General features: G+C 36.0%; 1 protein-coding gene across 1 annotated transcript in view; it reads left to right on the top strand.

The window, feature by feature from the left end:
• Window positions 1-24,512, top strand: part of STK3 (serine/threonine kinase 3) — a 129,105-nt gene that overhangs the window by 81,403 nt on the left and 23,190 nt on the right. The gene's annotated exons all lie outside the window — the stretch shown is intronic.

Raw genomic sequence — 24,512 nt, 5'->3', positions numbered from 1 at the left:
AAAATATGTGTAGTTTATTTAATTTTGCCTGTGTTGCACATTATAATAGGGTCAAAAAGAAAATGTTACTAAGTTTTAGGTTGCACTTAAAATGAAATATAGAATTAGTGATTAGAGACTTGTAAGTAATTATACCTGGTTTTCACCTTGGCTTATTTTTTAACATGTTTCACTGAAGTCTTTGTTTATCTATTGTAGATGAAATGTTCATAACTACAGTGCAGTGGCTAAATATGATCACATGAGGCCTTTTTGATGCACACTTGAGATTTCAAGAAAAATGTTATGTTTAATTTTAGGTAACAGCTGTAGGCAGGGAATTTTCTCACTTACTGCATTTCTACTTAAAGCTGACTCTTAAATTTAAACTACTGAGGTAAAGCCAGTTAAATAGCATAGTACAAGCTGTTGCTGCTGGAGAGTTTTGATTTAGTTGGATTTTGATTTGGGTGGAGTTTTTTTAGGTTTGTTTTATTTTTTTTTCATATTAAATGCAGCAATCATCATTCTGATGATTGACTAACAAAATAGTTGCATTATTCATTGGAAAACAACTGGCCATTGTTTCAGTGGGGTTCTTATAGTAGCAATAAAACTGCCTTTAGAACAATGTTAAATTCATCCTATCTTTTCCATTATTTGTGAAGAAATGCAGGCAAAAATTATTCTTTTTGTAAATGCTAAGATGATAAATCTTTAAGTACTTGCTCATTAATGATTCATATGTGGATAATCATGTGGAATTTGTTGACATTGCTTGTACAATGAAGTTGCCTTGTTGAAATAGGAATTTGTCCTAGAACAAAACCTGAGCAGTTCTGATCTTTAGAAACTGAACTGCTCAGTTTTGTATGCAAACCTTCCAAGTGGTGTTCGACTGGCAGGTACAGACTTCAGAGTCCTAGAATGGTTCTCTCTAAAGGAAGGGCTCTTTAGAGGTCTTCTAGTTCAGCTTTCCTGCCATGGACACAGTCATCTTTCACTAGCTGATTAAAGCTGTAACCTTGAAAACTTCCAATAATGCGGCATCCACAACTTACCTGGGCAATTTGTTCCTGAGTTTGTTGGAATTTATGTGATGTGCAGTTTGTCTTTGGTCTCCTGAAAAGGCAGTGTTTTGAGGCTTGTTGCTAGAAAATTGTTCTGATTGAAAAACCAAATAGGATTTTTTCAAAAGTGAGTTACTATTTGTATGAATTCTCTGTGTGTAATGGAATTTTATTTTAAACATGAAGAAGAGATAAACCATCCTAAGAAAAAGTTTAGGAAGGTGCTTCAGTAGTGGATATACTGCTTCAGAGTAGTCCACTCAAAAATACATTTCTCTAAAGCATCTGGTACCAGCTGATGTTGCAGGGGATATTGGTTTTAACTGCCTGCTGATTTGAACCACTGGCAATTATTATTTACTTATGTATTCTAGAAGCACTTCTATTTGTGTTTTAGACAGTGAGTGGCAGTATTGGCAAGTGGCCTGCGAGACTTTCTCAAAGGATAAATCAGTGGGCAACATGCATAATATATTGTCTGTTCTTTGTGAGATCAGCATGAATGTTTTCAGTTGCTGACATGAAGTCTTTAAATGATTCATGAAAGGGTTAAATGATGGAAACTTTTTGAACTAAATAATTCCATGCTGTTTTGTTTAGAATTAGCCTTAATGGGTTCTAAAAAGGTATCCAAACTGTAAATGAAGACAGTCATAATTTTATTTAAAGAAGGGATTGCTGCTCTAGAACTGAAATATAAGTGATCAAAATACAACTTAATACTAGTATATTCTAATAGTACTCCAGCTTCCTTTGTAGAAGAGGAAGGATGCTCTTTAAGCCAGAAGTCACCAAACTCATTTGCTGAATTGATACCATTATTTCTTACCCTTGTAAGGCAAACACACCATGGCAGTTCTGGCAGCCAGTGAGCATTTCACTTGTGAGCCAGGGTGAATGACAGGGTCATGCTGAGAAGAAATATTTAAGTGTATTGGATGGAAAGCCCTACAAATTTATTAATGCATATATCTATTAAAGCATGAAGTAAGAAAAAGAAATGCCACTGAGGTGGGAAAGAGAAGGGAAAAGAAAGTGAAAACAAACTTAGTAAATCCCTGCAACTAATTAGTTTGCTTATTTCTGTGTATTTTAAGGTGAAACATGCAGAACTGGGAACTAATTCCTGTGGCCAAATAGTATATTTGCTTTAGGTCACAGTGATATTTTATCCTATTCTTAGTCTATCGTACTGCCTGATAAAACATAGTTATTTTATTTGTTGAAATGTACAAATACATATAATGTGAGTAGAGCAGTTAGTCTCGCATACTTGCTGATGTTTTCAGATAATGTAAATAAATGATATAGGAAACTGTTCTCATAATCTGAATAAACAAATATATACAATAAGGCAAATGAACTTAGTGCTAGGGCTGGTTTGACAGTCTTGGTGTGAGCATAGTTTTCTGCCCTAATGTAAATGTTTTAAAAACTACTTGCAAACACAAATATAACTAGAAGACTTTTCCAAGAAAATAACATGCTTTGGTCATCAATCTAAGCTTTAAAAAAAAGTAAATTTTAGCAGCATTATTTGTTCTGTAAGTATGTATTTATGTTTTGGGTTTTTTTCCTGCTGAAGTACATCTGTTTTGAAATTTAGAAGCTGATCTTAATTCTTTTTCACTGATGCCATATGGGAATTTAAGGTCTATCTCTGACTTTTGGTCCTGTGGGCCTTCAGTTCTGGGATCAGGCTGTGCTGGTTAGTGATGTCATGTTCCAGGAATTGATAAGAAAAAATTACTTCAGGTTTTAGATTGCATTGAATCAGGTAGAACTTTAACTAGACTGAATTTTGTTACTGTATACTCACCTTGAATATTACAATATTCCAAATTTACACTGTCACATTTGCATCTGGACTTAATGTGCTGTTTTTCATGCAAGAGGGCTGTTTGGAATTTTTGTACTACATTTCTTCTTGCTTTTTAAAAAGAAACAGTGACCAAGCAAAAACATTCAAGCTCAAGCACTTTTGAATATTTTGTTTTCTGTGAGTAGGAATTTGTATAGAATTGCTGGTTTTAATTTTTGTTTTCCATTATTCTACTGTCTGTTTTTGATGTCTCATGATAAATTCCCAAACCTAAAAGTATGGGCCTTTGATATCAGTGAATATTAGGGAAATGTATTTCTGGGGAAGTACTTGTAATGTTTTGTTTTGCTTTTTCCACTTCAGCCTTTGAAGTGCAGCTATTGAAGCTCTGATTTGATATACAGCTCTTTAAAAAACCCCAAACTAATGTTTATTCAAACTTCAGCTTTTATATTAAATTGTTAATATGTATCTCACACTCAGGGATCATTGCGGTATTTTGCTTTCAATGAATTACACCACTCTGTAATCAATTCTCTTACACATTTTAATTCTTTTTACGGGGCATGTGGCAGATGGCATAATTAAAGCAGTATTTTTAATCTTAATTCTGTCAGTTTTACTTGGGGTTAAGTGATGCTTTTTGCACGGCAAACCTTGAAGCCAGTAAGTGTAATCAACAAGATAGTACTCATTGTGAGGAATAGTGGCATAATGTCATTGAATAAGTAAAAATGCAGTAAAGCTCTGTAATGTATGGGTATGAGATTCCTAGGAGTGTTAATGGTGCATGGTATAAGCAGCTTTTTCATAAGGAGGCTTAACTGTTGACTTTTAGTTCTAGCTCAGAAGTCAGCAGTATGGATCAGAATGAGAGCAAATGATGTGTTTGTTTCCCCCATTTGACTGGCCAGTCCTTTTAATAACAGTTGTTTTTTGTAGATATTTTCTATTCCTATGACCATGTTGCCTTTAAGATAGCTTTGTTCTTTCCTTGGGGAATGTTTCCTAGAAATAGGTACATGCTGGAGAGAGCTGGGTATTAAATGAGTAGTATAACTGCAGGGTGTTGTTAAAGCAACTTGCTTAAATTTTTTTATTGTCTTTCCTAATTGAAGATTTTATGTTGTATAACATTTATAATAGAAATTACTTGTCACCAAGAAAAGGTGAGCATTTAATTCTGAGCAAGAAGAGCTCAACAGTTTTGTTATGTGGGGATACCCAGATAAATCTTAGCTTGTGAGATTGATGTGCAATGTATGCATGTTGTGAAATGACCTGCTGCTTACATTTTTACTGTATCATGACATTTTAGATCTCATTAAGATATAAAATTACCCTGTAACTCCTTCTGCCCCTTAGTAATGTGTGTTAGAGTGGGATGTGATATTAACAAAGGATTTACATGAACCTAATTGATGATAACCTCTGAATTTACATTAGTCAGAATGAGTTGCTAAACTTAATTTGCACTAATTGAATATGTTGTTTCATTTTAAATGAGTAATTTACTTTTTGTTATGAGACAATAAAATGTAAAAAGGCAAATCTGTTTATTATAGCAATGCTAGGGCAATGATTTCTGTCTGTAGTAGAATTATTTCCAAACAGGAATGGTATCCAGATTGTTAAATATGAAACAGTGATCATGTAGATCATGCTTTGCATAATAACTGCAGTATCATGTTTAAGTAGATGCATTTTGGGTGACTTAAAGATTCTGGAATAGCAACAAAAAAATAAAAAGCCATCTGTTACTGTAGGCAGAATATTTCCAGGGGTTTCAAAAGGAACAAATACATTAGAATATAATAATTTTGGAATAGCAATACTGCAGATACTGAGACTTGAGTTAACATTTACAAATGTATAATGTAGCAAGTGATTCTGTAAAAGATTAAATAGCATAAAATGACTGAAGACTATCTAGAATTAAATTAAAACTTATTTCACTAATAACGATAAGCTGAGATAACTTCATTGGAAATACATCTTTGTCCAGAATCTTGGCTGGGTTTATGCTGACTTTATTTAAGCAGTGAATGAACTGTTTGGAACAGTTCTCTTTCTAATTAATGGGAATTAACATACTTCATCTATTTTCAGTCATTTCTGATTCTCTTCAAAGATTTGAAAATTTTAAATGAAATATTAATATTGATTCTTTTTGCTTTGTTTTTAATTAGTTGTTGAATATCATGAAGCATTTCCAGATGCTGACAGGAAGAATGTTTTCTTAACTAAGCAAATATGAAACTTTGGTCCATGCAAATACAGAAACCTTACACCCATGAGATAAGGTATTATTGGTGCTGATAGTTTCCACACATAATTTCATTCCACTCAGTTCAGGCATGGCTAAAAGAGGAGAGACTGTAAAATGAATTTAATGAAAATTACATGCTTTATCTAGGTCATTTTGTGAAGACAGTGTGAACCTCAGCAGTGGAGATTTTCTCTACCTTTTAAAGTAGGTGCCTATTAGATAAACTTCTTGTGTCTTGGGTCATTATTTATAAAAAATGAAAGGTATTTGTGTGGGTAAATCAGTGGGAGAGGTATTTGCATTAAGAATCCACAGAGGATGGTTTGCCTGTCGTGGTTTTTTAGGTTTATCATGCAGCTGTTTAGGAGGGGAGTTTTTGCCAGCCTGACATGTAAACCAGAAGTGTAGTATTGGTCGCTGAGATTTTATAGGCAAAGATAACAGAACAACTTATTACACTTTTTAAAAAACTCTGTAAGTTAAATACTTACAGATTTAACTTAATTCTGTTTGTATATTTGTATCACGAAAGGAGCATTATTTTTCGTGCAGAGGGGGAAATATGATGCCTGAGCAGAATGTTTCTCCAACTGGTATTGAATACAGCATCCTTTCTCTTTGAATATGTCCCTTCTTCTGTTAGTATTTAAGTAAATAATTGAAAATCAATCCCAGTAATTTTTTAGTCTGTAAATAGGATCAATACTTTCTGTTTATCTTAAATTGTAGGATTATTATAAGGCTATTAATCTGACTACTGAATCAAGTGTAACAAAGTGCCAGTGCTATACTTCAGCAGCTTTGGAAAGTGAATTGTGCTGTCTGACAAAGATTATATAAATTTTTGTATCTTAAAAGAGCACAGGAAACACCCTTCTAGAACAAAAAGCTTTTTGCATTCTTGCATGTAAAACAGAACAAAAGGCTTTTATTTATCATTGACATATACTCTGAAGACAAGGCAAGAGGTCAGTCTTGAACTGCAGCAATTTATTTGAAGTTAGATAGTAAGAATGGCGAACTACATACAACAGCAGATTGCATCGGAGGGTTGCAGAAGTTGCCATTGCTGTGAGCATTGAAGACCTGCATAGATAAACACATCAGGAACTGCTTTGGTGGAGTTAATCCCACTTGGAGCAGAGGATTGTTATGGGTGACCTGCTCCTGTAAGTGTTTCCGATGGCCCTATTTCCTATGGCTTTTTAAACTACTGCTGATGCCTGATGTTTGTAATCATAGAAGATGTTGAGAACACTTAGGTTTTACAAGCTTGAGCTCTCAAAAATAGTGACATGCTTAATTTGTTTGTTTGGAGCATCAGTGTTTTGGAGGCGAAAGAGCTTGAGTAACCTCAATCTATTTTGCCATTTGCAATCAACTATTATTTCCAACCTCTGGAAAATTTCAGCTAAGATTCAGTCAGTAAGACTTAACCAGGTTTTCCCTCACAAAACTTTATAGGATCCCTGCCATCTTATTTTATCACATCAAAAAATTTCAGGGTGCAGTTGCTTATTACTTACAAAATAGTTTCTTGTGAGAAAACATATTAAGACTTAATTTTCAGCCAACTTTCAAATTCTTAGAATAAAGAATGAATCTACTACACACCAAAGAGTTCAAATGCTTCCATCATCTTAATGCCTTCTTTTTTTAATTCATTAGCTCAAATTAGGAAAATTATTTGAGAAACTGAAGCATAGTTCTAGTATGTATATTTGGTTATACAGCAAGTCTGTAATTTGTGCTTAATTTAAAAAGTATAAAGGAAAGACATGAGTGAAAGTGATGAGCGGGGACAGTGGTGCTGGTTTAAAGTAACATCTTGTTACCTTAGTAACCAGTTGTCTGTACTAATTTACCTCTTTAGGATCATTGTGTAATAGCTCAGTAATATGGATAGTTGAGAAGGAGTTTTGAGAAACTTATAAAAAGGCAGTTGTGGCTGGACAAATTTTAAATGTTCCCTTTTTGTCCATCAAGCCAATTCAGATTCAGGTCTCTATTCTATTTTCCCTTACAGTTAAAAAAACCCAAACAGACAGGGTATTTAATCCAAGGAGTTTTTTCATGTTCCATGAATCAGTGTTAGTGTCAAGACAGTCTGCCACACCTTTGTGCATAATGTCTGATCTCCACACTGAATGTTCACACCAAGGAGTGCTTGTTCCAGCTCAGGGTTTCTGCAGAATTCTTTGAAATCATCTCTATGTCAGTATCATGTAAATTTACCACTGGGAAACAAAATCTGCTCTTCTGCTCTTTGCTATGATAATTAATGCTAATGAAAAGGACTAAAAATAAAACCTGCCTCGGGAGAGTGGGTGACTGGAAGATTGTTTTAAGTTAATTTTTATAGCTTCTTAGCTTCAAGGAGGATTTCTTCATCGTGAGGTTTGGTAAAGAATGGGATGTTTTTATCAGTTTAAGGTTTTTTGCACCAGCCCCCCATCCCTTTTTTTTGGACTCAAATGGGATCTTGTCAGATAAGATTCTAGCTGTTTAACAGAAAAAAAAAAATTGGATGAGCTTAGTGACTGTGTGGCTGACTCTGAATAATCACAATGCTTGTATTAGATTTCTGTGCCTCATGTTTTGATCAGCAGCCAATAAGTACCATGTGTAGACTCTATATTAAGCATAGATGTTAACAATATTTCGTAAACAAAATGCTGGAAATTAAATGGCTGACATTTAATACTATTGTGCTTTATGAGGAACGGAAAAAAATCTCTGTGGTTTTAGTTTGCAAATATCTTGCAGAATTTGAAGAAAGACACTTCTGCACTAACACACTGACTTGAAGCAGTGGACTAAAATACTTGGAGTTATTTGTTATTTTGAATTAATATCTTTAGATATATTATTAGATTTGACTTAGTGCACATATACCAAGTCCAGGGATTGTCCAAAATACTTTGCCTTACATGTAAATTTTATTTCTTTTCTTGTAAGTTGCATAACTCAGAGAAAAAAGGGAACTTCTGTGAAACTTGAGAGCAAAATTTGTATTTCTGTAGTTTCTGAATAACTTATTATTCTCATTTACTTGCATTTTTTTAAAGTATGAAAAGTTAAAATTACTGAAATGTCATTCTTTTACATTAGATCTGTGACCAAATATGCATTATAATCCACATTTACTTTTGTTTATTGCTGTGAACTAGTAATTTTATTTTTGGTGAAAAAGGTAAGATGTGTGCCTTGTAAATTTGTAATCAAACTGTTTGGAGACTTGACTTTTTTTAAAATTCACTGATGCTGTTATTTGTGCCTGGGCAGACATGTGCCTCATGGACAGCACCAGTACTTAAAAAGGTAAAAAGGTATCACCCCTATATGATATCCTCTGGTGTGTGGAGGGTACACACACACACGACAAATCCAACAAAGCAAAAAAACTAATTTGACATGTTTTTATACCTACTTTATATTTTTATATGAGTAAAAATTTAAAAATAAAGCTATGCAAGCCCAGTATACAAGGCTGCAGTTACTGGCAAATTCTTCATAAAGACTTAATCTCATACTTGCTAAAGTCAGTGGCAGAACTCCTACTGATGTCAATCTTAAGTTTCACTGCTCAGACTGTTAAAGAAGCGACTTGCATTTGTGTGCCTAAATGTGAAATTGCATTTAGATTTTGCATTAGAAATTTCACAACTTAGACTCTTTCTCTCAGCATTCCTTAGTTTAGGGCAAGTTCACCCCATTCCTAAGAAAGAAACACTTGAAGAATTAACACTTTTCTGGCATCTGTTTAATGATCATAGTATTACTTACATTTGGGTTTGACATTAGGAGTTGTACAGATATAAGAATAGTAATCAGATAATCTAGTTTGTTGACGTAAATGTTCCAGGAGAGAGTTGTTCAATAGGACAGCTCAAAAGGTACAGTAGCATGGTTATAGCTATTTCAAGAAGGTGCTTGATGCTCCCTGACTTCATTTCCATGACAATTTTTAGTGTGCTGTAGTGAGAACTAGAACAAGTTACCTTAAACCATTTAAAAAAAATTAACTTACTTTGCATTGCAGCAGACTATGGTGATGGGCAAAGGTTAGGTCTGCAGCTGAGAAGCAGGAACTTTGTAAGCCTTGACCACATGATGCTGTATGACCATACTGTAGTGCGTGTAGATGTGAATTAGGTGGAACCTTCTAAAAACATGTTTGATTTTTTTTTCTTCCCTTGTGGTGTCAATACAGTCCAGTATATGTAGTTGGGTTTTATTTCAATATTATATATTTCAATATTATATATTTTTATTTCAATATTATATTTCCAAGTAAGAATGGAGGAAAAAGTGTTCTTAATGACACAGACCAAACTTTCAAATTGCCCTAAAAAGTTACCTAGATGCAAAAAGTTCTTACTTGTCCTGAAATGACAGCCTCTTTTATTTTGTGTCCTCTTTGAAGATTGTGCTTTTTGGCATGGGGAATTACTTGAAGTGTGAATGGAAGTGGAGGCTTTCTTTCTGAAGTGCAAACATTTGGGTTACTTTAAGATTGCCGTTAATTATGGTCCCATGTTCTAAATGCCATCCACACACAAGAAGAACATGTATTCTACAGAGATGGCAAACCACTTAAAGATGCAAACTGTTATGCTGATAATGTTCATAGAGATATTTCCATGGTGCTTGTGATATGTGTGTGTAGGATGAAATGGGCTTTTTGTTTTGCTTTTGCGAAGTTTTAGTTTTCATCACTATTTTTGTCTAAAGAGTTTCCATTAACTATTACAATACGACTATGAGGCAAGATGAAGAGACCAGTTAAGTACACCTACATTCAGGCAGGTTCACGTAACAGACATTAAATTAAAAAATGAAACTAAGGCTTGTCCTTTCATATTTTTCCTGTGGCTTAAAATTTGGCAAGATGTGAGCAACTGTGTGCAGTCCACCTTCAGTGCTACTTTAGAGAAACAGAGAAGGAATTGACAGGAGTGTGCTGGTTGTAGTGCAGCTTGATGTATGCATGCTCAACTGTTTCATTTGTTGTCTCTTGACCTGTTTAACTTCCTTGTCATGGGATTTAAAGGCCTAGTTTGCAATGATTGTTCTTCTTACATAAAGTGTTGAATAGTCCTTTTGGAGGAATGATGTTATGGCCAAATAATACACCTTTCACTTACGCTCAGCGGTTAACAGGATTTAAATCTAAAATTTTACAGTGCCTTTTTATTTAAAAAAGAAACCTAAAAATCTTAAGTCCCAAACAGTTTTCAGAGTAAAGCATATTTGCAGAGAAAAAGAGATGGAAAAGAGCTGATACCTTTGAAGGGGATTTCTAAGGGGTTTAGGGAGAGCGGTAGGTGGCGGGAGGCCAAACTCCATGTTACTTATGCATCCCTCTGAAACTCAAGAGCCTTGTTTTCTTCTCTCTGTGGGCTGATGACTCTATAGCAACAGCCCAGTGATTAACTCAGAGGTGGGCTAGTTCAAAACTACAGGGGAAAATAGTGACATTGGAAACAGTGGTTAGTTTGAAACTACCTGACCTGTTTTCCATGTTGTAAAGAGCTGTTGCTATGGCAACGGCAGCTCACCGAGGACGAGCGCTGTGAAGTTTCAGAGGTTCGGCAGTCATGTGTGCATGGAGCGGCTGGATTGCTTCCAGCATCAAAGTGTGCTCCCTGCACCCACCTTTTTTACAGATTCCTATGCTACCCTAGAATTAGCCCAGATTCGTTAGAAAACATATTTTCCAAACCCTGCTGAGCAGTTTATTATTTTAGCTTGATTTCAATTAATTTCTTCCTTTGTGCATCTCATCTCATTGTTGCTTCCCAAAATAGACCACTTCCAAAGAATGATAGTACCTTGTGGTCCTCATACTGTCCTGTCACCAAATACAATGGTAATTTTCTTCTGCAGTTCCATATCCCATGTTATGGAAGTCAGCAAACATAAGCTGTTAGACCATAGGTTAAGGAGAAATTAATTCCAGAGCTGATCACATTCACTGAAAAATTACCTGACAGTTCTAATCAGTGAATTGCTATCTGAAATTCCTCTACTGCTGGCTGTTGCTGTTATAACTGGTGGTGGTGAGAGGATTTTGCACATGGCCCGTTCAAGACACTATTTTACAGTTTTAAATTGAAAATTAGTGCAGTGAACTTCGCCTGGCATCCAGAGCGTACTGTGCTGCTTGTGAGAACTGTCACTTAGAAGGTGGACAGCAGTATAGTATGATAACAAAAAGGTTTGGTTAGTAGAGGCATAATATAATTTTCAGCTTAGGGCATTTTTCATGTTATGAAATTAGAAGTGTGGTTGTAACATGACCCATGTCTAAAAAAAAAAAAAAGTATGTTCTTCCCAAGCACAAATTTCAAGACGAAGACCTTATTTTTACTGCTCTTTGAATTCACAGGAGTAGTTGGGACCCCAGCAAAGCACCTTAGTTAAGAGTAATACTGGAGCGTTTGCCTTACTGAGTGGGAGCTATGACAGTAGTAGAATACTCTAGCTAGCTGCTTTTTTTTTTATTCCCCAAATCTATTGGCATTATTGTGGACTTGTTCTTGTTGAGCCATGGATTGAAAGTCTTCCTTCACCTCTAACAAGCAGATTATAAGACCAAATATGAAGGAGAATGTTCATCTGTGATCTTTAGTTTGTTGCTTATGTGGGAAAAAGGAGTATTTGTGAAGGGTTCTCAACTAATGTCATTAAATGCAAAAATGAGTTAAGAAACTGTGGTCAGGTGCCAAAATCAAATGGTCAAAAGTTAAGGAGTGATGCATTTATTATCACTTGACCCTTTATGGGCCCATTATTTAACTGAGTTTTAACCCATAATCATGTAATTAAAGTATGTGTTACAGTGCTATAATTAGGAAAAAAAAACAAAATTAAGGTTGCCTAAGGAATCGTAATGTTCTTCTCTAATGTCTTTCAAGTATTTCACTTAACATTCTTTCACAGTTTTATATAAAGGATCACAGAATGTAATTTCATATCAATTTTAAAAGGAAAAGGAGGGAGAAAAGCAATGCTTATTCCATGCACACATAAAAGCCTTTCATTACAAAACATCAGTTAGGTCTAAGCACTGAATTGCTAACTACTGATACTCAGATCACCTGTGCTGACTGGCAGAGAGAGGAAATCAAAAGGAGGAGTAGACTACTAGGAGCCTGGAAGGAGGGAACAGAGAATACAGCAAAACAAAGAAGATCACCTTAGTCTTTCTGCTGGTCATGAGGTAGGATTAATATGAGCAGATGCTTTACTCTGAGCAAGACACAAATGGTTTTGACTGCCAGTCATTGTGGCAGAGAGTCTGTTCAGCCTGGCCTTCGTGTAATAGAGCACGTGTGACGGAGTTGCTCAGTAGATGTGTTATAATGCATACTGAGATGAGAATAGGGACTGATAAGGTAAGGTGTGAAATCATATATCAATTATTTCTGCTTCCATGAAAGTGGAAGTAGACTTAAAATGCTTTTTTTAAAAGGGAGTTGGGCTATTTGGTCTTTAAATGTCCCTTTGAACCCAAACCATTGAATATGCATTTGTGGCTCAGAGAGCCATTTTACGCAGCTGTGTAAAAAAGCACAGGCAGCAAGTCCAGGGAGGTGATTCGTCCCTTCTACTCAGCTCTCGTAAGTCCTCACCTGAAGTACTGCATCCAGCCTTGGAATCCTCAGTGCAAGAACGATGTGGATTTGTCAGACTGGGTCCAGAGGATGGACGCAAAAATGATCAGAGGGAGGAAGGGCTGAAAGAGTTGGGGTTGTTCAATCTGGAGAAGAGAAAGCTATGGAGAGGCCTTTCAATATCAATGGTGGAGTTCTTAAAAAAGATGGAGAGAGACTTTTTACCAGGGCCTGTAGTGGAAGACAAGGTGCAATGACTTTAAACTGATTCAGTGAGCTGCAAGTGCATTTTTGAGTGGAAAGATTTTTTTATAAGGTTGCTGAGACACTGGAACAGATTGCACAGAGAACTAACTTGTGGATGCTCCATCCACAGAAGTATTCAGATATTGGATGGGTCTTTGAGCAGCCTGATCTAGTGTGAGATGCCCTTCCCTATGGCAAGGGGATTATATTACAGATATTCTTTAAAGGTCTCTTCTAACACAAATCATTCTGTGATTCTATGAGAACTATGAGAAGGGAAGGATTGGCAACAAGGAATTGTTACTGGCTGACCATAACTGCTCACCCTCCATCCTTCTGTGTTGTTGGGGGAGTAGTGACTATGAGTAGCAGAGTCTCTAATGGAGGAGTGAAGTCAAGCCTGGGAAGGGAAAGAGGCCAGGTGTTGCTTCAGTGGTTTTCTGTTGTTGTTGGTTCTCACTACACAAATCTATTTATATTGGCAATAAATTAAATTTGCCCCATGTCAAGTATGTTTTACGTGCAATGGTAAATGGTAAACAATCTCCCTATCTTTATTTTGAGATACAAGCTCTCTCATCCTATTTACTCCCCCTAGCCTCATAAGAAAAAGGATGGAGTGAGCAGTTGGGTGGGCATTTGGCTATTAGCAAGACTTAACCCACCTTAACAGCTAAGACTCATTAGAGCAATCTTCTGTAGCTAGAAGCTCATCTTCTTCTCTGACATAAGAGCAAGTTTTCATGATCTGTATCAGGTCTTCTCTCTCTTTTCCTGATACAGCACTTCTGTCATGCAGTCACAGCTCAGTAACTAAGAAGTGCCATTGCAGATGCTCGCTTTATGGGAAAGAGTGCCAGGTCTGGTTCCCCCTCAGTGATCTAAAGCACAAATACCATCTGTCCTACAGTTAAGATGACTTCAGTGAGTTTCTACATAACTGCTCACACATACCAGATACAGAGAATCAGTCTAGCTGCTTTTTCATTTCTTTTTTTGGAACTGTCCTCAAATTGCCCCATGACACATGTACAGAAGTACTGCTTCCAATTTCCTACTCATTAAAGTTGTCAGCTTTCTCTGGAACTGCTCAGAAGAAGGCCTAGTCTGCAGTACAAGGGCTACAGGGTGGTCTGAATGCATTTCTTGGCTGTTCACTGGAGTGACTTGCTGTCCTTGGAATTGTGATTGTCAGAGCTGGCTCGGAGCTTTCTTGGTATTTTGCAATAGCTAGGTGCTTGGCAAGTAGGTACACTGGTGAAAGTCTCAGTCTTACAGCTGGTGATGTTCATGAGGCAGGCACATGCTTTGTTCAGATACACCCAAAGGGCAGTTGTGGTTGAAGCAATTGGTCCCACCTGGCCCATCTCACCATGTTCTCCAATGTGGCAATTGAGTCTTAGGAAGAACATACCAGAGCAATAATTTCTGTGAACAAAAAAGGAGGCTGTAGATCCTTATGCTCTGCAGAAAAGGTGATAATATGTGGAATTGATATACCTATATAAGACTTGTATTGACTAACCCTCATAATATTGGGTAATGGGGACTGGAGAATTTTGAGTAAACAGGCTTCAGAAAGATACTCAAGCCAGTTTTCTGGGACTTGAGATGCTTAAATGGGCCCATTTTTGCCCTGATAATGGAGAAGAAATATTTTTTATTAGGTAAATAAATATTTTTTTATCATGGTCTGGTTTATCCACAGGGTCCTATTTGGATACCTCTTTAATATGCGAGTCACAGTCATTTTACTCATCTTTTTCCAGTAACTTTATTTACAGATTTACAAAATATTCCAAGTTGGACGGAACCCACAAGTCTAACTCTTAAGTGAATGGCCATATGGGGATCAAACTTGCAACCTTGGCATTACTCACACCATGCTCTAACCAACTGAGCTAATTTTGGGGTTATTTGTGATCCTTAGAAAGTTACAATATTCAAAAGACCTAAGTTATCTCAAGCTTCATGAAGGTAGTTTTTATTCTACAATCTCTTCTCCGTGATAACAGCTAATTTTGGGTTTTCAGGCTTACTATCATGGGACTTTCATTGCCTGATGCTTTAAGTGTTACTCCAGATTGTGGAAAGTCTCCTGATTCTACACCGATCTTCTGAGAACGGCCATATCAAAAAGTGCTCAGAAGTTCACTGTATGTACACCCACAGCCAAGTGAACCAGTTTCTGTGGGTGGTGGCCAGCTTTGTACTCATCCTCTATGTTTTAAGGGGGAGGTCTCCTTCCCCTTGGTCTGAATAATTTTTTGAAAACAAAAAAAGCAGTTATTCTTTGGGCACTCTTTAGGAGTACACCTTGTTCCTGGAATGAGTTCATTGTATTTTTCAGCAAAATTTCCTAGTAGAAAATTTATAATAAGAGTTTTCTGGCTGATCTAATGAACCAGCATTTTATTGAGACTTTAATGTTACCTTTACATCCCCTTATGGATCATCTCTCTAAGCTCATGGCTGTGTGATAACTCCTTCAATTTTTTAATTCTTTGAGCTCAAATAATATTTTCTAGTGATTGCCACATACTTAGGAAAATATATCTTGAGTCATACTGGCTTTCTTTATGTTGGAAAAACCTGTGTAAGTTTGCATTTTACATGATTCCTGCAATGTGTGACTCAAGCCAGGAAATCACCCTGCCTGTGTTCTTACCAAAGTCACACACATCTGAGACACCAGTTTTATTTTTCTTTTTTTAATGTGGACAAGAAAGTGTAGAAAGATTGTTCATCTTATCAAAGAGATGGCAAAAATGCCAGTGTGCATGGTGATTTCCCTACAGGGAGATAGTGTGGTAGCATGCTGGGTCAGGATCTACTGCAACTGGGCCAGAGGTGTGATTCATGTGTATCCACCTGAGCACAAGTATGCTTTGAGATGTGAGAAATGTGTCTATCTCTGAGACTTGCAGATTTGTCCCTATAAATTCCATATGTGCTTGTGCTTTTTTGTAAGCTTGGTACCATCACTGGGGGCTTCCATGCGTAATGCAGCTCAAGTGGTTGTTAAGTACTGCTTTCCTTAAGGTTTTACGTATCCTCATCAGTCAAAACCAGTTCAGCTTGGAAAGGGACTTCTTCGAGAAATGGCATTCATGTGTATATTCCTAACTCCATATGAGGTCTCATTAAAAGTTACTGGAGAATCTGGATGTGAGGAACCAAGGACACATGTTTACAAGTTGGTACCTCACATATGCAGCCCCCACAGCATGACATAGCATACATACACCTGTGAGTATTTCAAGGACATTCTGGTTACTGCTCAGTAGCTTATTTTAGGTGGTGCTGTATATCATTATTTATGAAAAAGAACACAGGCTTTTTGGGAATTAAACAGCAAATTTCAGGAAGGATGCTTTTGCATTCATCCACTAGTGTAATGAAATAAGAGGAATTAAGAGAGAAGAAAATGTAAATTCAGAAGAAACTTCCACTGGAGGAATCCTACATCTAAATGTGTGGGTCTTTGCATAACAACCACTCAGTTAAGTTTTGGGGTTGTTAATTTCACACATTATTGCAAGAAAACAAAAATAATAAAACCACCATGAGGCTGGTGGTAACATTGCAAACTGTAATGCTTGTTCTCTTACTGCCAGGTTTATGGTTTTGATTTTCTATTTGGGCATTTAGAAGGAACTAGAATTTCTGTTCAGTAGTAAGGCATTCTGGGACAAAGATGAAAGGAGAAACTTCAGCAGCAATCAAAATTAGAGGAAGGCTCAGACTGCAGTTATTCTCATGGCAATACAATCTAATTGTAACCATATTAGAGAAGCAGAGTTGCGGAGGTAAATAGTTGGTGTAATATGTTGAATTATACATTTACATGTTAATATGACTATAGAAGACATTTACATTCTCTTATTTCAGCAGCTATTGGTATTTTGGTTAAAACTAAAATTCTTTGGATTGCCATACAGTAAGACAAAAAGACTAGAAAGAAGATGGCCCTTGAAATTGAGTAGAGGGTGGTCGGAGGTTTTTTTTGTGTGTGTTTTTTTTTTGTTTTTTTTTTTTTTTTTTTTTGTGTTTTTTTTTTTTTTTTTTGAGTCTGCTTCGTTTCTGTTGGAATTGTTGTCAAATCCCTGTCACCTGATAACTCTAAGTGAAATATGGAGTCAAAACCTGTTCTGCACTTTCCTGCATAAGACTAATGAGAGCATTTGCAACCCTTGTTTTAAGTGTTTTTTCTTGCCTTTTGTCTCCTCTTGCTGGTATACAAACAGATTCACTTTGCCTCTTCATTCCACCTTTTCATTCACTAGAAATGGTAAGCACAACACTGTGTGGTACCAGTTAATGAATGAATTGTTAGATCAAATAATTTATATGAAATTATATAATTTGTCAACTGTGATTTATCTTGTTTTTCAGTATGGGCTCTGAAGATTTGCTAGCCAGTAATTTGTACCTATCAGCTATTTAAGTTTTCTTGTATGTGTAAGGTTTATCTCTGGTTTTGCCTCTCTAAGAATATCCAGTGACATTCTTTGACTCTCTCATCCCTCTTTCTTTGCGAGTACCATGTTTCTACCTCTAATTCAGCAGAGCATTAAGTTGGCTTGCCTGTTATTTATGTTGTAATTTACAAATTGTGTCTATAATAATACTTTTTTAGTCAAGAGTCTATCTTCAGGTATATGGAGAAATCTGCAGAGTCTCAAGAGTAGTTTGCTCCTGCCACTAAATTGTGAGTAGACAGGGTTACTGAGAAAACACCTTGCATTTGAGGAAAACTTGATCCTGGTGCTAACTTGTGGACAGGCAAAGTTTTTCCAAAGGCATGTATCTAAATACCCTACTGTTTGAGGATCATTGATTTCTGACCTTATCTCTTTGGAGTTTTCCAGAACAATCTAGAAAAATTGACTCTTTAAGTTGTTGGGGAAGAATTGTACATGTTATTTTCCTTCTTCAAATTAAAAGCAGAAAGGTCCAAAAATATAATAAATAGATGGTTTTCTTGCAAAGTATATAAAAGGTTACCTATGTAGATTATCATGTTTTTTTGTGGTCTTTCAAAATTTTTATTTCAGATAAACTTGAGTTTCACTTTACCTTTATGTTTTAAATGAGAGAACATAAAGAAAACATAAAGCACAATACCACACAAGTCTACTGGTAATATCCAATACAGTATACAAAACAAGAAAAATGCTTTATTCTTTCAGTGTTTTTTTGAGCTCCTTGTACTTGGAATGTGTTCACATGGTAATTTGAATTTGAATATATGTGGAAAGTTGTCCTAAAGTAAATTAGCAACTAAATATTGATTCCATTAGTTTATTTTCTTACATTTTACTCTGTTATTTTTATTTAGTAAGGTAGTTATTGTCCAAACTATTATTAATCTGAAAAATGAGAGATTAAAATTCCTTACTAAATGATCTTTTCTGTATCCCTACTAAAGTAGATGTGCTACCAAGTACGTTTTCCAGAGTAGCTTAAGATGTCTGAATTGAAGGTACTTCCATTACTTTCCTTGGGGGGGCTCTGTCACAGTTTTAGAGATCCGACAGCTAAACAATATTTTTTTATCTTCAGTTTAAAATTTTATGATCTTATGAGTAGCTAAAGCTCCTTGAACAATCTGCAACAATTCCTACTCCTCCAAGGAGGAATACTCAAGTTATATAGGTTACTAAATCTTCCCTTACATGTCTGCCTTAGGGAGAATATTGCACAACTAGAACAATATATATGTGAGTGTTTAAATACCCACGCCAGGAGTTATTTAAAAGATTTGGCATTCGTGTCTGCCTTGAAGATCCCTGAAACACAACCAAGTTATCAGTAGAAGTAAGGAATATGATCGGTTCCCCCGTGTGTTGATTCTGTACGTGTATCGTGAGCGTTCACAGGTGGGAAAAGCTGGTTCTCCAGGAACAGGACATCTGTCAGCAGAACACTAATTTTAAACGGTGACAACTCATCCCTGGATCTGGAACCATAGCACAGGAAACCCTTGTTAAAACCCTTACAAATGCGTTGACAGCAGCCAGGGGAGATTAGTTGGGCTGTGTGTCATCTTCTTGAAGGAGCTACTTTTTCTCCCTACAGTTGAACAGACTCTAGACAGACTCAGAAAAAGGATTTTTGAGCTGAGTCTTTTTTTTTTTTTTTTTTTTTTTTTTTTTTGGTTTTTTTTGGACACAAAGACAAAATACTGTCAAATGAAAAACGACCCAAACAAAAGCCCTCTGTTGTTTCATGTGTAAGCTGTTTTTAGATACCATGTAAATAAGTTTTTGGTCTCACAGAAGGAAGAGGTTAGCCACTGGCAGACAGCAAGGAATTCATCCTCAGGGATGCTGCCAGGATTATTAAAATACTTATGTATTCTAGAAAGCAGAGATAGACCCATTATCTTCAGTCTCAGTATGTCATTCATATAATTTGATGGTTTGTAGGAATGCTTTTTTATAGTGGGTCATTTTTGCCTTGGACTGTATTGTAAGATCTTAGTATTAAGGGCTTTAGAGAACAGAGTATCTACTATTATACATATCTTGAGATTGGTGAATTAAATTCACTACTATAAGAACGAACGCCAACTTAAGGAAACAGAGTTTGAAACTTTTATGTTCATCTCTTGGTTCCAGTACAAAGGAAGAAAAGATAATAGGGATCAGTTTGCACTCAATTTTAGGATTGTGTTATTTTCACTATTGATTTGCCTTTCTTGCAATATTTTTGACAGCTATATTGTGCTGTCATTTGAACTATAATATAATTAACTATGTGCTTTGAACAATTCAGAGACTAAATAATGTCAGGTTTTTGGATCAGATTTAATTGAACAAAAAGAGTATTTTAATTTGCTAATATTATGCCTGTGAAGTGATGATTTTTATTTTTATTTTGCTATTTAGGGAAATAATCTTCAGGCAAAACTATAATGGTTTTCAATTTGTAGTCAAACTGTATTTTAACTATTTGTGCCCATTAATTTCAGAGTTTGTGAGAACTCAGCTATAGAGCATTTTCCCCTGCATAGTCTCAAGGCTTTTTCCAGATTACCTTTTTAACTGCTGGTGTTGATTTTATTCCTCTGTGCTAATGTAACATGCCTGTTTGCTCCAGGTTGCTTATGTTGCTAACATTGTTTGATGGGCAGGATTATTTTCATTTCAAAGAAGCATAGCCATGCTAGATTTGAAAAGAATGAAATACTGTTTGAATTTATGACACATTATTTTTGTAGTATGTTAGTGGGTGCCATGTTTGTGTGTTTGGCATATAGCCTATGTTGTGAAAACAGGATTTTCTGGTAGAGCTAAAACAACATAATTACACTGACAGAGACCTTTTGGTTGAGAGAGCACAGTGAGAAGAATTCAAATCTGAGTATTTTTTCAAGGACTTCCTTAATTGTAGTCTAGTAATGGAAAAAAATTAATAAATGCTGTTGTCAGGAGAATGATGACAGAGAAACAAAGTGAGTGATTTCACAATGAGTTCATAGGAGAGCTGGAATAAGTCATAGGACTCCTGCCATCAGGTCTCATGTGAAGTATAAATTCTGCTCACTCCCATGTATCTCTTCTTAATTTTCTAAGATGTATTACTTTGTGACAAATGTCATTTCAATCATATCCCCTCCTGGGCAGTTTGCAATGTATCTGTGTCAGGCAGTGGAGTCTTGGTTTGGATGCTATTGCAGTTCAGTTAAATAATTAGTGATATATATAATTATTTAATCACAGTCTATTACATATACGGTTTATGTTGTAAAATCTTTTCTTACGATTTAATTTATCTTAATATATTTATTGAATTCTGTCAGCGAGGTATTAAAAGTTTAGGATGCTTTTCTCCTTTAGACAATCATTGTTATTACTAGTTTGCCAGCCAAGTAAATTAAGTGATGGATATTTGTCAATATTCATGGCAATCCTGAATATATTTGCTTATCTATATAGAATACTTTTATATGGATTAGTTGAAACTATTAATTGGTGAAGAATTATTGTTTTCAAAAAGTACTACCTAGTCAGACCTAACATACATGCAAAACACTTTGTCATCTATGTTCAAAACATTGGCAGTGTCAGCAGTGACAGTAATCTGTTCCCATGCTGAAACATTGTCAAAATCTCTAATAACCAACTTGTCTGCCTTTATGTGCTGGAGTATGCTGTTTTGGAAGTATGCTGTGGTTAGCAGTATGGAACACAGACCAATATTCTGTGAGTACATCTTTGAATGCCAGCTCTTTGTGAAATAGCCAATAGTTTGGGAGATCTTTGTTGAACATGCTCAAATTCTAATTTCTGTCCTTCCTGAATGTTGTTACTCACATAATTTACCTCAAATGCACTTCACATTTGCTGTTCTGACATGCTTAGGTGGGAAGTTCTAGGGCTGTAACAATAATCAATATAAAATGACACATGATCTGGTTATATTACAGAAATTTTATGCCTTACTGAATTTTGAGTAGGCATTATATTCTGTTGACTTTAAATCCCAGATGCTTTAATAAATATGCTTCTTAACATTACTTGATCACAAGTAGCATTAAAAAACATTATCAGATGTGTGAATTCATTATTATATTGAAACATTCTTCTAAAACCAATCTGTCACTGAAACTCTTCAACGCAACTAAAAAAGGAATTAAAGCAAATATTCAGTTTCAAGTAGATAAGTAACCACACTACAGCAGTAGAATCCCCAATGTATTTAACTAAGTTTCTGGTATTAGAACCCTTTGTTGCCTCTTTTGCGGCATGTTGTCATGGCTGTCACATTGTGTTCCCTTTGTTCATAGTTCCAGTACTCATACAAAATCACTACAAATAGTTGCTTCAGCTTCAAGCTGCTGCTAGATCTGGTATAGTCTAACACATTAACATATAAGTAGTGCAGACTTGGTGTTTACCTATAGAACTGTTTATAGCACTATTGAAATCTAAGAGGGATTTGCATTAATAATGAGGAAAGCCATAAAGGGTGTGTACAGATGTTTCCTAATGCAATAAGTCTGTTGCTCTAAAGGTATATGATCACATTTGGAAAATCACTATTGCATGTCTTGGCAGTTCGTTAAAAACTGAAAACTTAAAGTTAACCATTATTTTGATAGACTAAGTTCAAGGTCACCCTTTGTTTAAATGATGTTTTGTTTTCTGTAATTAGACCATGCCAGGTGTATTAAGTATGTAATTAAAACCAGAAGGTTTGACTAATTCAGAGTAAATGAGAACAAAATACAAGGTCATTATTCGTCTCTGGTGAGACTCCAGAAGAACAGCGCACATGGAACTGTTTATAAAACATTTTGCATGGTCAAAAATTCCTTTGGGTTGCTGTCCATGGCTTTTAAATTAAACTGCTCACAGATTTTTACTAAAGTACCTGTAGCATAGAAATGTATTCCCATGCCTAGTGTTGAATTTGAATGGAAATAAAATATATATGATGTATAATTTTATGGCATAGATTTCAAAAAGGAAAAAAGGGATAGTAGGAGAGCCTATGAGACAGTCTGTTACTAGGGTGAACATACACTGACAGGCACAGTACTGAGCAACTTGTTCAAAGCATCACAAATAATACCTGAAAGGGAATGACTACTTTTGTATTAGTGAGTTGAATTTCTTGCACTGTAAATACTTAGTGTAGTACAACAATGGCAAATTTACTCCAGTGTACACAGTAATCAGACCTTAATGGAAGTAAAATTCATTATGATATTCTTTGCTTCTGGACCTCTGACCTCCCCTGAGGCCTCTGTATGGGGCTTCCAAGTATGGAGCTGGAGTGGATTTGAACTATGGATCTGACCAGTCCAGGGCAAAGGAATCCCAAGGTTAGCATTCTTTTTTTTTTTTTTTTTTTTAATGTATATTTTTGGGAAGAGTTGAAAAGAAACAGAATAAAGTATGTTGCTTCAGTTTCCTATATGAAAATGAAATCCCTTAGATTTGTCATACAAAATTTAAAATAGTCCAAAGCTATTTAGGCTAGTTCTTACAAAAGTGATAGGTGTTTGGCTCTTGGGGATTTTGTGAGGGTTTATGGGGAGTTCAGTTTTTTGGGTTGTTTTCTTTTGGGGATTGTTTTTTTGTTGTTGTTTTGGTCTAGTTATTTGGGGAGTGGGTTGTTTTTTTTTCCTGTTGTTGTGTTGTTTGGTTGTATTTTGTTTTGGTGTTTTTTTTTTTTAAAGAAAAACTAGATTCATGCTATAAATACCGTAATTTTGAATATTGTAAGTTTACCTTACTGAATTCAGGTGAAACAAGGAATATCTGTAATTTGCTATTTTGAATATTACTATGCAGTTAAAATTAAAAGAACTAACTTGTTTGTTCCATGTTTTCTTCAGACTACAGTGTCTGAAGAAAAGACACTGAAAATACTTCAGAAAAGCACTGAAAATGCTTTTCAATGACAGTATCAGTATCTTCACTCTGTTTAAGAGTGAGTAGGAATTGAAGAGAAGTGTCTTAGAGAAGCCAGCCACGTATACATGCAAGAAGCACTCACCAGAAGCAAGTTGCTGAGCTTCATGCTTTGCCTTGTTTCCTGAGGGAGGAAATTCAAAATGCTTACACAGAATAGCGGGACAATTCCATTTGCCATTTCTTTTTCTTTAGAGGTAGGACCAGAATTTCAGCAAGCCTGGAAACTATGACAAATGACTTAGCATGAGGGGATAATTCTTAATCATCTGTTTACATTCCATTATCTCTTCTAGAACTTAGGCTTGTTAAATTCTCAGATGAGGAAGGAGTACCATAGTGCTGCTGGACTGGTTTAGTTGTAGCTATGGGAATGTGATAATGTTTGGCATTACTTTATGTCAGATGGCTGCTTATTTTTCTGAAGATACCCTTATTTCTTTTCATGAATTTGCATTCTCCATGCTGACAGCTACATAATCAATCCTGATTCCTATTGTCTGTGTTTTTGTTCCTTAATCTTATTTTCTACTTTAAATGAGTTCATTATTTTTGCAGTTTGTCCTGACAACCACGGATCCACAAAAGTATTCATATCTTGAAACCTGCTGCCAAACAATTTCACTGCATTCTTATTACATGATAATCCTTCAGTTAATTCAGAAAATAAAGCAAGTGGTCCAAGCTGTAAATTGTGAAGTCTCTCCCAAAAAGCAAGCAAAGGTGGTGGAATGCCATGTGGCACTGGTGTGACCTGTAGCACATGCGGGAGCTGCTGTGGTGGGTGGTACCTGCAGCAGCTGCCCAGGCTCCTGCAGCCCGAGGCAGGGGGAGGTGACGCTCACAGCCACCCTGCACGTGTCCATCCCCTACAAGCGTTGCTGTGCTGGCATCCAGCGGGGCTCTGGCAGGGTCTGGAACCGGGAATATGCAGTCCCTTTTGCAAATGTGGCTGTTGGTGTCAAAGCCATGGGAATCCTCTATTCCCAAACCATCATTTGTAGAATGAAGACCAGAGTTTTTTGGCTAAAAATCAAAATGAGTGCCTGATGAATAAGCCTACTGCATCAGGAGTCTGGT

Source organism: Vidua chalybeata, chromosome 1, assembly GCF_026979565.1.
Source record: "Vidua chalybeata isolate OUT-0048 chromosome 1, bVidCha1 merged haplotype, whole genome shotgun sequence".
NCBI classification, from domain to species: Eukaryota; Metazoa; Chordata; class Aves; order Passeriformes; family Viduidae; genus Vidua; species Vidua chalybeata.
The sequence above is the reverse complement of the archived record's forward strand: the minus strand, read 5'-3'. Positions and strand labels throughout refer to the sequence as shown.